The sequence below is a fragment of the Myotis daubentonii genome, chromosome 1 (assembly GCF_963259705.1).
Source record: "Myotis daubentonii chromosome 1, mMyoDau2.1, whole genome shotgun sequence".
In the NCBI taxonomy this organism is placed as follows: domain Eukaryota; kingdom Metazoa; phylum Chordata; class Mammalia; order Chiroptera; family Vespertilionidae; genus Myotis; species Myotis daubentonii.
Window position 1 is genome coordinate 38,074,794 of NC_081840.1, and position 15,136 is coordinate 38,089,929.

Sequence of the window (15,136 nt, forward strand, 5' to 3'; positions counted from 1 at the left end):
GGCGTCAGATTCATCATCACTGGCCTGAAAGCACCCTCCTGAACGGGAGCAGCAGAGTCCGAGAGAGAGCAGGGCGAGAGTCCGGTGGCCCACAGCTTTCCCTCCCTCCTCCTCCTTCCTGCCTTCTCTGCAGATGAGCTCCTGGGAAGGAGTCCCATGTGCATTCCCTGGAGTGGATGCTTGGTTCACTAACCGTGCTGTTCGAGGCAGAGGATGTGACAGTCTACTTCTATATGTTACAGATCTCCGTTCCTGGTGATGATAGGAACATCAGTACCCACCCTGTGTTTACAGAGCAATTGCTACCCTGAACAAGATGTTGAAAGATCTCAGGCTTGGACACAAAAGAAAGGATACATCTTTAAAGAAGCCTGACTCCTTTCCTCATGTGTTAGGATAAAATGCCCACTTTTATACCTATCTGGGTGTGTAGTTTTCATGACCATATGATCTGGGTTTTCCAAGCCTGCTCTGGTTTAACATGTACTTTCCCATTTTTAAAAAACATGAACCCCAGAATCAAGTTGGTGAGTCTGGTCACCCCATCTGTGAGACTTTTATAGGAAAAATTGGTCTTTCTTGACACTCTTTTCAGCACTTGATGGAGTGTCACATTTTCCTTTGGACCATAAGGAGCAGGCGGAGTTCAGCCAGGGTGGGGTTGGCCAGGGAAGCGGAGGACAGCTGTTGGACAGGGCTGGTGGGGGAACTGAGGTAGGATGAAACTGACCAGTTGTATGTAGCTCACTGATTTACCTGATTACGATTCGGGGGCAGCCTTTCATGTGTCCTGGCTGTGCCCCTTCCTCGTTCTCACTTTAAATATGAGCCCGTTCACAGAGTTCCTAAGAGCCTCCAAGAACACCAGAGTAGAAAGTTCAAATAAAGGGTAATGCCATTATGTTGGCCACCTGGCAATCCCGAGCCCCGAGCAAAGCTCCAGGCCTATGTGGGTGCTTCATAAACATCATTTAACGTTTAATGGAGGGAAGAGACTAGTAAATGTGCTCTTGGTTGGCAAGAGAATAGGGAATCTGATCCCTTCCTTCTGACATTTGAACCCCGCTTTTTTTCCATGCACAAAAACACACACAGCCAGGGAGAAGAGATGAGACACATATAGGAGCTTCAGGAAAGCGATTCATACAGAAAAAAGAATTCATGTTTTGGTTAGTAAATGGGCATTCGAAACACCAACCCCACAGTGCAGAAGTGGCTACGTCCTAACATCATTAAATAGAAGGTCTGAAAAATATCCTGGCCAGTCAGCCCCATTTGCACTTGGGTAAAATCTGAGCGGCTCCAGCCCCTCTTCTCTTCCCTGCTCCCATCCCTTGTTCCAAAGACTCCAGGTCTCCTTCAATCAAAGCACCTCAGACTCTTCAGTACATGTGTATCACCTGTGTTTTAAGTGCATAGGGGGGTCTTGTAAAACACACTGCAGATTCACTGTGTCTCAGAGCCTGCATATCTGGAAAGCATCCAGCCATTGCCCATGCTGCTGGTCCGCGGTCCAAACTTTGAGTTGTGAGGCCTTAGAGAGCCAGTTCTCGAGTCTCAGTGGCTTGCTCGTTCTTGGCCTGAGGTCCAATTCAGTCCTTGGGCCAGAACTCTGAAGTGGGGACATTGTCCGTGGGCTGGAGGGCTGGAGGGCTAGAAACGTGCATGCGTGAGTGTTGCGTGGGCTCCTTATCATCCTGCTTTAGGAGTTCCTCATCAGCCAGGTGTCCTCAGCTTCCAGAGGGACTGGGATGCTTTTCTGCCATCCCTGCCACTTCTCCATGCTCGGTCCCCATCGGGGTCCTGGGTCCGAGGCCAACTGTGGGAGCACCTTCCCCCTCCCTGGCTATGAAAGCTCAGCAAATTAGCACCCGGCACCGGTGACCTCACCTGTAAAATGGAAAAAAGAATAGCACCTTCATCGGAGTGTTTTTAGGATTCAATGAGTTAACCCAGCGCAGAGTCAGCCCCCAGGGAATCTGCTTTGTATGGTCACATGCCATGGTCTCTGCCCTTCCTAGATTGCTGAGGTGCTCAGAGGGGTGTCATTATGGCCGAATTTGTGACCTAGTTTTCATTGTATAATTTGGCCTTCAGGGACACATTCAGGCGTTTGTGATTAGAAGACTGTGGAGTGAGCCAGCTCTGGGGACAAAGGACGGGGCTAGGCTACCTCGGGTAATCTCAGGTGGCAGGTTCTGTGTACAGACCCTTGGGGAAACCAAAGAGACTAGCGATGATCCCAGTGGTCTCAGCCAAAACAGAGAACTGTTCCAGATATATGGCAGCCAGCAGGCATCATTCCTTCTCCCAGAGGTGATGGCCATTGCCTCCAATCCAGACCAGGTCCTCGAGATAATCCTGCTTATCTCTACTGCTGCTTCTGTCATCACCCCGACCCCTCGCTCACTGTGCCATGGCACTGCTCTACTCTCCTTCCCTCATGCTTTCTGCTTGCTGTCTCTGTGTCTGTCTCCCGGTTCTGCAGCATTCTTCACCTGCTTACTGTCTCTTCCTCTCTGTCTGGAGCTCAAAGTCTCCCAGAGACGATGAGATGGGTTCATACAGATCTAGTGTGGACACCTCAGTGAGCCCCTTAATTGGCCACTGACCAGCATGTGGCCAGCACCCTGTGGTTATAAAATGCAAGTCATGACAGTCTCCTCTGATTGGTAAAACTGCTTCAGGCAGTCACACATAGGTCATTTAGGGTGCTTTTGTTTAAAAAAATCTGACTCAAGTGGCTTACTAAATGAGTTAATCTATATATGTAAAAGCCTAATATGCAAATTGTCCCCGCGGGAGTTCGACCAGGAGACCAATCGCTCACTATGACATCCGTTGACCACCAGGGTGTGGCGTGGAATGAAGGAAGGCCCCAGCCCACAGCTGACAGCTGGAGAAGGGAGGCCATGGCCAGCAGCCAGAGGGAAGTCCCTGGCCAGCAGCCGGAAGGCCCTGATTGGCCGTGATCACTGGCCAGGCCTAGGGACCCTACCCATGCCGGGCTGAGGGATCCCTCAAGTGCACCAGGCCTCAGTTATCTAATAAAGAAGGTCTAGAGGTAGCATAGTTTCTGGGAGGCTCATCATTTCTTGCCTGCCTAAACCTATTTTTCTTCTCTTTCTTGCTGGAAGAGCCTAGATTTTGTTTCTATATGAAGCTATATAAGCAGGGGAGAGTGTCCTTTCCCTGTAGCCATGAGAGCGGATTAGTTTCTTTCTGTTCCTTCTGCCAGAAGTTTAGGCAGGGACATGTGATCCAATTATAGCAATAAGACATGGAGGAACTTATGGGAAAAGTTTTCTTGCTCTTTAAAAGCACTGTGTGTTAACCTTCCAACTCAGCAATCCTATGCCTAAGAATTTGCTCAAGGGAAATGAAAACATACATCCACACAAAGACCTGTCTGTGAATGTTTACAGCAGCTTCATTCATAATAGCTAAAACTGGAACTAGCCCAGACCTTCATTTACTGGTGAATGAATAAACAAATTATGGTATATCTATACAATGGAATACCACTCAGCAATAAAACAGAACAAATTACTACTGACACCTGCAACAATGTGGATGGATCTCAAATGCATTGTGCTTAGAGAAAGACACCAGACACAAATGGCTAATCTACTGTATGATTCCATTTGTATGACATCCTTGCAAAGGCAACCGTTAGGGACGGAAATCAGATTAGTGTTTGCCAGGTGCTGAGGTTGAGGGAGGGGATTGACTACAAATGGCCATGAGGGAACTTTTTGGCAAGATGGAAATGTCCTACACCTGGATTGCTACATGACTGTATACACTTGTCAAACTCATCAAATTGTACACTTTCAATGGTGAATTTTACTGTATGTAACTTATATATCCATAAGCCTGGCTTTTTTGAAAAGAGCCACATGCTAGGGGAAGCAGACCCTTTTCTGTCTGCCTTTGGACAATACCTTCATTGATTATCGGAAGCTGCAGTATTATCATTTTGGCACCATAAAGGGCACACACTGAGGATGATGGAATGGAAAAATTATTGAGCTGCTGAATTAACCAGCCCTAGAATCACCCTACTTTTGACTTCTAATTTTTATGTAATGCATTCCTTATTATTTAAGCTAGTTGGAGTCAGGCTTTCTACCCAAAGTACCCCATCCTAAATGACATGTGAGCTATGAGTATGGAACTGCCCGCAGTAGCTTTATGCTTTAGAACAGGACTGAAGATGTGGAAGAAACTCCACCAAGCATCATCATCCCTTTAGGACAGTAACCTATATGCTATGTGGTGGCCTTATGCTTTTTATTTCTCGAGCCTCTTAGTTTGTACTTCCCACTCATTACTGACGTCTCTGGTTGGTATATCTGTTTCCCTTAGACCTCTGAAGCACATACTTCATAGGCACATGAATACCATTTTCCCATTATGAGTACAGCAGTGTTGGCTGGTAATGCTTCTTATCCAGATCCCTCCAAAATGCCTGTAGCCACTCTAAAGCCACACAATTCAAGGGGAAGTGTGTCTGAAGGAAAGCCCCAAGTGGAAATGTATAATAGGCTTCAGCGAATTGCAGTTAAAATATTATACATTTGTACATTTCATAAAACATTCAACTATGTAAAACTCTTTGCTAAGTCTACCCCCTCCCTGTCAGGGTCTTGGAAAGTACCTATTCCAGGGAGGGACCCCAAAGCTTAAGCTTAATAATTTAGGGTGAGGCCATCTCCGATTTAACTAAATGAAACTGTGTCATATGAACACTACCTGGCCCGATGGCGAATCATTGTGGGAAACACATGTGCTGCTCACACTTTAGGGCCTCAAAGAATGTTTGTTGAGCGAATGAATGAGAGAATGGATCAGCCGTTGTCATTGAAGCTTGCCTGAGGCACTGGGAAGCATTTAGTTTATAATACACAGTTATTCATTTTGTTTCTTCCCTACAGGTTTTCCTCTACCCCCAAGTGATGGGTTGGGAATCAGAAGTTAGACTGCTTAGTTTCTTAAGAGCCCATCAGTGGATATTTAGAAAAATTGGGGTATGTTTATCCCTTTATCATAAATCTAAATACTACCTAATAAGCTCTGGTTGAAAAGGGGCCTGGAGAGAAGGTTTGTTTATCTGTAGCAAGGGGAGCAAAGGGGCCCTTATGTGAAATCAACACCGAGCTCTGAGTGGGGCCCTGTTCCCCTAAGAAACCAAACAGGAATAGCCATGTGGGATGACATAGTGTTGAACACTGTCCACCGCTGGGTGAGGTCATCCATCAGCGGCTGGAAGGGAAAGAGAGGAAACCTGCTCACTCACTTTGAGACGGTTCTGACAAACAAAGCCCACAGGACTGGTGCAGCAGAGAGCCCGCGGTGGTGTGGGCTATAGTTGAGCCGTGCCCGCCACCTCCCGGAACTTGTGCTTCTGCATGCCTAACCCTAGCCACCTTAGAGTTTTACCACTTCCACCGCGTGTGCTCTGATTCCCAGAGCATCTGTCTCGCAGCTATGGCTGGGGTCCCCGAGTCAGCACGCAGCCCTCATGGGGTTGCAAGCTGCCCATCCCTCCTAGATGATTTCCAACCCCAGCTTGATACAGAGCTTCCTCCTCCTAGCTGCCTGTCTCCTCTCCAGTCCTACCTTCCACATACCTATTCTGCACTTTGCACGTGGTGCTCTATTTTCTGCAGGCTCCTGGCCATGCCACGCCTCAGTGCCTTTGCTCAGTTCTCCCTCCTCTGTTGGGAGGGCTTGAACCCTCTGCTTCCCCAGAGCAGGTCCCACTCAGCTTTGAAGTCTGACCTCATGTACCAACCCCTCCAGGGTGTCTTTGCTGCCTCTGTGCCCAAGGGCTCACTCCCTGTTGATTATCTTCCTGCTCACAGAGTCTGGAACACAGTAGTTGCTCCTAAGTGCATTTTTCTATATGTTTGAGAATGTTGAATTCTGCTACAGAAAACAAATAGAGCGAATGAAACTCATTAAGATGTGTTAAGCACAGGCCGTGAGTAGCCCATTGGACAAATAAATAGAGTATCTGTCTATGAACATGACAGGAAGGGCTAGAAGGACCAAGTAGTTACTAAATAACTATGATACACAAAAAACACACAAGGTGCTGAATATTTAAGAAATCTTCATTTGGATAGTCATTGGCACATCCATTTTGGCCCTGTGTGTCCCCCTACCCAAGAAATGCAAATATAACCCATGGCTACGCAATAGGCTAATTGCCAAACTTCAGCTAGGGCCAGACGGAATTCTTCTGATAGAGCAACTATGTGCCCCTCACCCCAGGCACCTTCATCTGTTGTGTGCTCTTGCCCATACCTAACTCGGTCCTCACAACAACACCATCCACAGGGAAAGCAGAACCCAGCATGTAGGTCGTGTGGTTTCTCCCACCAGCTTGCACTCCAGCCTAAGTGTGACAACTTACACCACATCTGTTCCCCTTGCTCCTTGCTGTGGGCTTTAAATTCATATAATGAACCATGTGGTTCAAACATATAAATGTAGTTTGAGAGCCTCTCTGTTCCATGACCCCCGGGAGAGCTTGGAGGCTGCCATTGTGTCCAGGTAATTTCCCACCCATCACTACTGAATAAATATTGACTTACTGAGTGCTTCCGTGAATGAACACTACAGAATTCAGCACTCTTTCAGGGCCTCTTTGGCTCTTGCACAGTTCTACTCACCATGGGCAAAAAATCCCCAAAAGCCTGACTATTGCTGCCACCTTTCATGCATTAGAGATGATGGCTACCTTTTCTTGGGAGGCAGGGGGAACTCTTGCAAGTGTCTGAGTGAGGTAAGCAGATTGGAAGCAGGTGGGTGCAGTAAGAAGGAGGCGGCGGTGCTAAGTGAGGATGCATGGGAGATGGGGATGTCACGTCCCAGTAGTGATGGGAGGAGGATAAGAATTGTGGTTAAACATCCAATAATGAAGCAGAACAATTCAGGGAAGATGCAGAGAAATGTGGGATTTGGAAATATGAATGTGGTGTATAGGAGAGTGTGGAATATAGTTGACCTGAAATGTTGGGGCACTGGCAATGTTCTGGGCCAGTGTGGAAATGAATTCTGGGTAAATACAAACTCAAGGAGAACCCTGGTCGTTCAGGACTCTTTGCCTCATGAATTTACAAGGGCAGATAGTTTCTGCTTTATTGATGTTTTGCTTGCTTGCGCCAGGTTAATTCTCCATTTGCACTTTACTTATTTTTTTAACAGTAGGTTCCTTCCATGTTGTTTGATATGTGTTTTAATAATACAGATTATTTCAGTCTCCTTTTTAAAATCTGTTCCTTAAAGTATAAATAAGCAAATAAATACCCAAACAATTAAACGAAATTTCCTTCTGTTGATGGCCTGTGACCATTCTGAAAAATCACATCTGCCCTCTGCTTGGCTCGGAGGGATTTTATGAGCGTTAATGACATGTCTGAAAAGCGTTTCATTTCCTTGGAAACGAGGTTAACAAAGTGTTTTTCTCTCCACAATGATATAACAAGCCACTCATGCTGTGCTACTGATTTCTAATAATTGAAAGTTTGCTAAAAAATTAAAATAGTTGATGGCAATTCAGAATAAAAATTTTAATATTTTTATGTCTCCTATAGGTTTTTAGGTGATAGATAGGTAAATGTCCTTTTCATGACTTAAAAAATCCCACACATTCCATGATATTTTATTCTCCCATCATATTTTAACCAGTCCTTCCATCAGTTCACGAGGTCATGGACTTGGCCTGTTTTTCATTTTGCAAACATCTGGATTTATAGTAAATGATTCATGCAGCCTGATACATAACTGCCCTCTTTTTGCTCTCTCTTATTATCACTTGTGGAATTCGATTTACCTCCTACCCTGTGAGCCATTCTTTCATTTGGAACAATTTCCTCAGTTATACAGGTCTTCAGTTTATGGGATAATCATGATTAATTTGTTCACTATAATGAAAAAGGCTTTCTGGGGTGGGTTTTCTCATCTTTAGATAGAAAGCTTCATGTCATCCTTTGCAAAGAATGTAAAAAGGGCTGAGACAATGACAACGACAACAGCAGCCTCAGAGCAGGATAGAATAGAGGAAATAACATCTGCATCTTTAGATACTCTGTCCCTGACTTCCTTTTCTCCTTATCATCACCATCTGACAAATTACATGATTATTTGTGGATTTATTTATCTCCCTCCTATTCCCTTAGCCTGTAACTTTTGTGAGAGCAAGGATAGTATCACCAGCATCTAAAATGCCTGGCATATAGTAGAAACTCAATAAATATTGCTTGTATTAATGAATGAAAGATTTATCCATCCATCAGTCAGTCAGTCAAAAAATAAAAGTACCGAGAGAACCAAGATGGCGGCATAGGCTAACGCCGGAGTTTGCTGCTTTGAACAACTACTTCAAAAGTGAAACCAAAAAACGGAAGGGACATCACCCAGAACCACAGGAATGCTGGCTGAGTGGAAGTCCTACAACTAGGAGGAAAGAGAAACGCTTACGGACACTCAGAGGAGGCGCAGTGCTGAAGTCAAATTCTGAGGTGCGGAGTGCGCGGAGCGGGCTGGCGGCGGAGGGCGCGGTTGTTGTTTTCAATCGGGAGGGAGTCGCAGACTCTGAGCTCCAGATCCGGGAGAGTCTTTAGGGACCCAGACTCAAACGGGAGAAGCGGGACTGTCTGGCTTCGGTCAGAGCGAGTGCAGCTTTCTCTCCGAGCTTTGCAGCGGGTGCTGGGACTCAGAGAGGCAGAGCCCCTGGGGACAGGACTGAGAGCCGCCATAACTGCTCTCTCCGGCCCACGCTGTTGATCCTGTTCGACCCGCCCTGCCCAAGCCCTGCACAGAGGCATTTGCTGGATAGCCTCAGGCAAAGGCTAGATTAGCACCTCCCTAGAGGACAGAAGTTCTCTCACTGCTGACACAGCTGATTCTCATAGCCACTTGGCCTGGAGGTCAAACCCTCCCTGGAATTAGCTACAACAATCAAGATTTAACTATAAGACTGCGAACAAAGACCACTAGGGGGTGCACCAAGGAAGCATAACAAAATGCGGAGACAAAGAAACAGGACAAAATTGTCAATGGAAGATATAGAGTTCAGAACCACACTTTTAAGGTCTCTCAAGAACTGTTTAGAAGCCGCCGATAAACTTAATGAGATCTACAAGAAAACTAATGAGACCCTCGATCTTATATTGGGGAACCAACCAGAAATTAAGCATACACAGACTGAAATAACGAATGTTATACAGACTCCCGACAGCAGACCAGAGGAGCGCAAGAATCAAGTCAATGATTTGAAATGCGAGGAAGCAAAAAACATCCAACCGGAAAAGCAAAATGAAAAAAGAATCCAAAAATGCGAGGATAGTGTAAGGAGCCTCTGGGACAGCTTCAAGCGTACCAACATCAGAATTATAGGGGTGCCAGAAGATGAGAGAGACCAAGATATTGAAAACCTATTTGAAGAAATAATGACAGAAAACTTCCCTCACCTAGTGAAAGAAATGGACTTACAGGTCCAAGAAGCGCGGAGAACCCCAAACAAAAGGAATCCAAAGAGGACCACACCAAGACACATCATAATTAAAATGCCAAGAGCAAAAGACAAAGAGAAAATCCTAAAAGCAGCAAGAGAAAGAAGCTCAGTTACCTACAAGGGAATACCCATACGACTGTCAGCTGATTTCTCAACAGAAACTTTGCAGGCCAGAAGGGAGTGGCAAGAAATATTCAAAGTGATGAATACCAAGAACCTACAACCAAGATTACTTTATCCAGCAAAGCTATCATTCAGAATTGAAGGTCAGATAAAGAGCTTCACAGATAAGGAAAAGCTAAAGGAGTTCATCACCACCAAACCAGGATTATATGAAATGCTGAAAGGTATCCTTTAAGAAGAGGAAGAGGAAGAGGAAGAAAAAGGTAAAGATACAAATTATGAACAACAAATATGCATCTATCAACAAGTGAATTTAAGAATCAAGTGAATAAATAATCTGATGAACAGAATGAACTGTTGATTATAATAGAATCAGGGACATAGAAAGGGAATGGACTGACTATTCTTGGGGGGGGGGAAAGGGGTGTGGGAGATGCGGGAAGAGACTGGACAAAAATCGTGCACCTATGGATGAGGACAGTGGGTGGGGAGTGAGGGCGGAGGGTGGGGCGGGAACTGGGAGGAGGGGAGTTATGGGGGGGGGGGAAAGGAACAAATGTAATAATCTGAACAATAAAGATTTAATTAAAAAAAAAATAAAAGTAGTAGATACTGCTCGGCCTCAGTGGCTCAGTGGTTGAGCGTCGACCTATGAACCAGGAGGTAATGGTTCAATTCCTGGTCAGAGCATATGCCCAGGTTGCAGGCTTGATCCCCAGTGTGGGGTGTGCAGGAGGCAGCCAATCAATGATTCTCTCTCATCATTGATGTTACTATCGCTCTCTCCCTCTCCCTTCCTCTCTGAGATCAAGAAAAAATATATATTTAAAAAGTAGTAGATACCAATAATTATTGTTGATTGAATGCCCCTGTATAGTGTTGAGTAGTGTCTCCCCAAAATTCATGTCCACTTAGAACCTCAGAATGTGACCTTATTTGGAAATAGGGTCTTTGCAGGTATAATTAATTAGATTGTGATGATGTCATAATGGATTAGGGTGGACACAGAGAAAGAGACACCTACAGGGAAGAAGACCATGCGGTGACATAGGTGGAAATTGGAATTTAGTAGCTGCAAGCCAAGAAATGCCAAGTGCTGTCAGCAGCCACTGGAAGCTAGGAGAGAAGCATGGAACAGATTATCTGTCAGCTCCCAGCAGGAACCAACTCTGATGACACCTTGATTTCTGACTTCTGGTCTCCAGAACTGTGAAGGAGTAATCCTGGTTGTTTGTGGTACTGGTTTTGGCAGCTCTAGGTACTCTTTTTTGTGTGTGTGACAAGCCCTGAACAAGTGCCTTTATATGACAATTGTCAATTTACAGATAAGAAAACTGAGGCTCAGAGAAGCTAAATGACTTGCTAATATGTGACTGAACCCAATCCAGGTCTTTGCACATAGAAAGTGTTCTTCAAACTCTTACCATGCTTGCTGGCTCAGAAACGGGGGCTTAGGAGAATTGTAAGTTTAAAGTCAAGGCTCCTGTACTGAGGTCATTCCATGGCTGCTTTTAGCAAGTTATGACTAGTGAAAGGGGTATGAAAAGGAGGGGATATACTTTCTTTATGAAGAGGTTTATGCCCAGTGGAGTCAATGGAAAAGGCAAGTCAGCCAGAAACCAGGAAATGTGCTCACTGGATTTCCAGAATTTCTTCTAAGTCTACAATTCCAAGATCAGTTGTGGTTTCCCCTGAAAGAGCTAAGGCTTTCAGACTTGTTTGGTATTTTCATGCATATCCTGTGACACTGAAGTTTTACCCTGAGGCATATATGACCAACTGAAAGGCATATACTGTATATGTTCACCAAAAGACATGCACAAAAAAGCTCATAGCAGCAGTATTTATAGTTGTCTCAAGCTAGAAACTACCCAAATGGCCATCAACAATAGAATGAAAAAAAAATTATGGTAGATTCATTCAAAGGCAGATTATCCAACAATGAGAATGAAAAAACTAGTGCTATATGCAGCAATAATTCACAAAAATAATATTGAGTGAAAGAAGCCAGCTAGCAAAGGATACATATTGGATGATTTCATTTACACTGAGTGGCCAGATTATTATGACCGGCCAGATTATTATGACCACCCCATCAGTACTTCGTTGGGCCACCTTTTGCCTTCAAGAAGAATCGCCGCAGTACTGAAGGCAAAAGGTGGCCCAATGAAGTACTGATGGGGTGGTCATAACAATCTGGCCGGTCATAATAATCTGGCCACTCAGTGTATATGCATTTCAAAGACAGGTAAAATGGTTTATTTCTGAATGGATAGTGAAGCACTGGTAATAGTTTGCTTCTTAATCTGGGTGCTGGCTACATTAATGTGTTCAGTTTTTGAAAAAAAATTTTCTTCATATTACTTTTTTAAACTTTTCACTGAAGTATTATCTATTAGTCCAACCAGCCAGGGCGAACCGTTTAAGATTTTAATAATATTGTCAAAATTCAAAATTCAGAATGCTGGTTGCCTAAAACAGAGGGGCAAAGACACCAAAGAGAGGGTGTCAGTGCTTAGGGTGAGAAGAGAGAAGCCACGGTTCAAAAACCATCAATTTCAAAATTATGCAATGTAGATGGAAGTGGGACAAAGGGTTTGGGAAAAAAAACCCCTTTGACAAACTGGTAGAGTTAAGTGTTCATCGGGGCCATTCTGATGCTATCAATATACTTTTTAAATACAGAAAACATTCCTGGCCCACATAAGAGAAAGGTCATCTTAGATGGGCTGTCTTCACAAGATAGGCTCCTGGACCCCTAGAACCCAACCCCATCTCATTGTGATTGCTTGTCCCAGTGACATCTTCCTTTCCACCCCAGTACCCTGCTCCTTGGCTGCTATGTTAATGCCACCTCTGCATGGAGCTGTTAACTCTATGGTGGATATCCCATCCTAGATCCCCAAATTGTCTGGATTTCAGCACTGAAAGTACTGTGCTCTGCAGACCTGGAGAAATCAGGATGGTTGGTCACCTGAGCCTTGCTAGACAGGATAGTTATGATTGTCTCTCGTCTTGGCCCCTCCTGGTCTGCTTCTTGAGATTTGGTCAGATTGATATGAACAAAAACCAATAGATATAGGAGGATGCAAGTCCTTTGTGTTGGAGACATGGCCTTTGGAGTCTCTGACTTTGGGTCACAAGATATGCATTTGATTCCCAGCTATGTATTTACTGGCTATATGACCTTGGGGATGTCATTTTTCTTTTCTGAGACTAATTTGTCTGGACAAAAATGTTCTTCCAAACAAAGTGGTTGTATGAACTTAAGATAATGCATGTGAAAGTGCTTGGCTTGCAGTAATTGCTCAATAAGTATCACTTTGCTTTCCTATCAGTTTATTTTTCTTTCTTTCTCCTGTTGTTCTCATACTTTCAAACTCCCAAATACATTGTTTTTATTATTTTGGTGGTATTTCTCACCATTGTAGGCTGGGAATTAGATATCTACAGAAGCTATAGAATTAGATATCTCTAGGTTCAAAATCTGGCAGTCACTTGCTAATTGTGGATCTCAGGGAAGTTAACTTTTGGGAGCCTTGGTTTCCTCACCTATAAAATGGGTATAATAAATTCTTCTTTAAAAATGTGGAATAAATGCAGATATGACAGTTGCTTTTGGTGCCCCGTGTCATTCCTGTTTGGCCCATCATTTCTACTGTAGTACTATAGCTGTGGTTCCCTGGGAACTGAGACTCATGCTGCCAGTACCCCATTGCATGTGTTTCTGCTTTTCAGCCTCTAGTCTTCTTTGAATTATGCTAATACAAACAGAAAATGGGATAGTTGGAAGTTCAAATAGAGTCTGATACTAAATTATCATGTGCTGTGATCTAGGATGAACAGCATATAAGCGTTTGGACAAAATTTCAGAAACAATACAGATTACAAAGAGGAGAGAGTCTAATGAGTTAGCCTCAACTTGCATCTCCCATATTAATTTGGGCTATATTTTCAATATAATCAGGAGTAGAATGCAATATATTAACCTACCAAATACCCATCAGTACTTATCTCTATCTCCAGAACTTTGTGTCTTAGTAGGTCATGGAAATCTACTGCAGAGATTCAAACATTGGTTTCAAAGAATGTGGCTCAGGATTCATTTTTGTCGGTAAACCCTAGAGCGTTACACTGTTGTGTGGGGGTCTTAGTGATGCTCTAGTTCTCTTAGGCAACAGCTCATTTAAGTCTGCAAGGCATTATGTGTGATATAAAGTTGAAAAAGATACAGTTTGTGCCAGGGAAAGGCAAATGGAGCTACATAGGGATAAAATGGCACCAGGAATGTATTCCATATGGTTTTGTGCAGCTGTTTGAGGTGAAATGCATATTTGCCTTTGAGTTTGCCAAAGACCAAAGTAAAAAGAAAACAGGCATAGTTTCAGGAGCTGTAGTGGCCTTGAGATAAAGCTGAATCAGTTTAAAGATGTACGGTTTTCTATGGAGACTTGAAAGCAAGTCCCCCCATTGGTCTTTGTTAAGAGCACACTGTACAGTAGTGGACATTATCCCATATGGTGTCCTTGTAGTGAAACTGTAAGGAGAGCTGTTATTCGTCTGTTTCTTATATTGTTCCTCAATATAAGTCTAAGACAAAAGTCCATCTTAGCAAAATCAACAGAAAATAAACATTTGCTGTCTTTCAAATGATTCTTTATAAATGTAATTTCTCAATAATATTTTAGATTTGGTTTATCTGAATCAGGATTCTCACATTGCATTTTGTTGCAGTCTTTTACATCTTTTTTAACCTACAATAGTTTCTATCCCCTTTGTTTTTCTACTTGCCATTTGTTTATTGAAAACTCAGGTAATTTATACTGTGGAATTTCCCACATTCAGGATTTGGCTGATTGTATCCTTGTGGTTTCACAGAGTTTTAAATAACAATTATTTTATTTCCACCACTAGAAGTTTTACTTAGTTCTTTTAAAACTTTGTCTGTTTTTTCTCCTTCCCCATTTTAGATAGGAAAAAAACACACAAAAACCCAGACTCTCCTTGTTCACAACTTTAATTCCTTCATTTGTTTAGAAAATATTAAACATACTTCTCTCTCATTTAAATTTGATATCATTATCTGAAGCCTTTATGGGTCTGGTTCTATTGTTTGTTGTTTCTGATGACTCTTGTTCATGCGAGCTTGTCTCCTGGTAGATTTTGTCATTTTTGATTGTGCGTTCATGTTTGTTTATATCTCTGAGGGAGCTCTATGAGACCTGGGTTGAGGGTCTGTTTCTCTGTGTGGATGTTCACTTGTCTTTGCCAAGTACATGGGAGCACCACATACCTGGGTCCACTTTTAAGTGAAATTCTCCTCTAGATTTTCTGGGTGGCACAGATGTGTAATTTCTAGCCCTGAACTCCTCAGTGGGGCCAACTTGGGTTTTTAAAATATCAGAGGAAGAGTTTTTTTGTTGTTTTGTTTTTTTAACCTCCATCCATAGCCAAAGTGTCCTTGGTGGTTGCTATTGCCAGACAGGC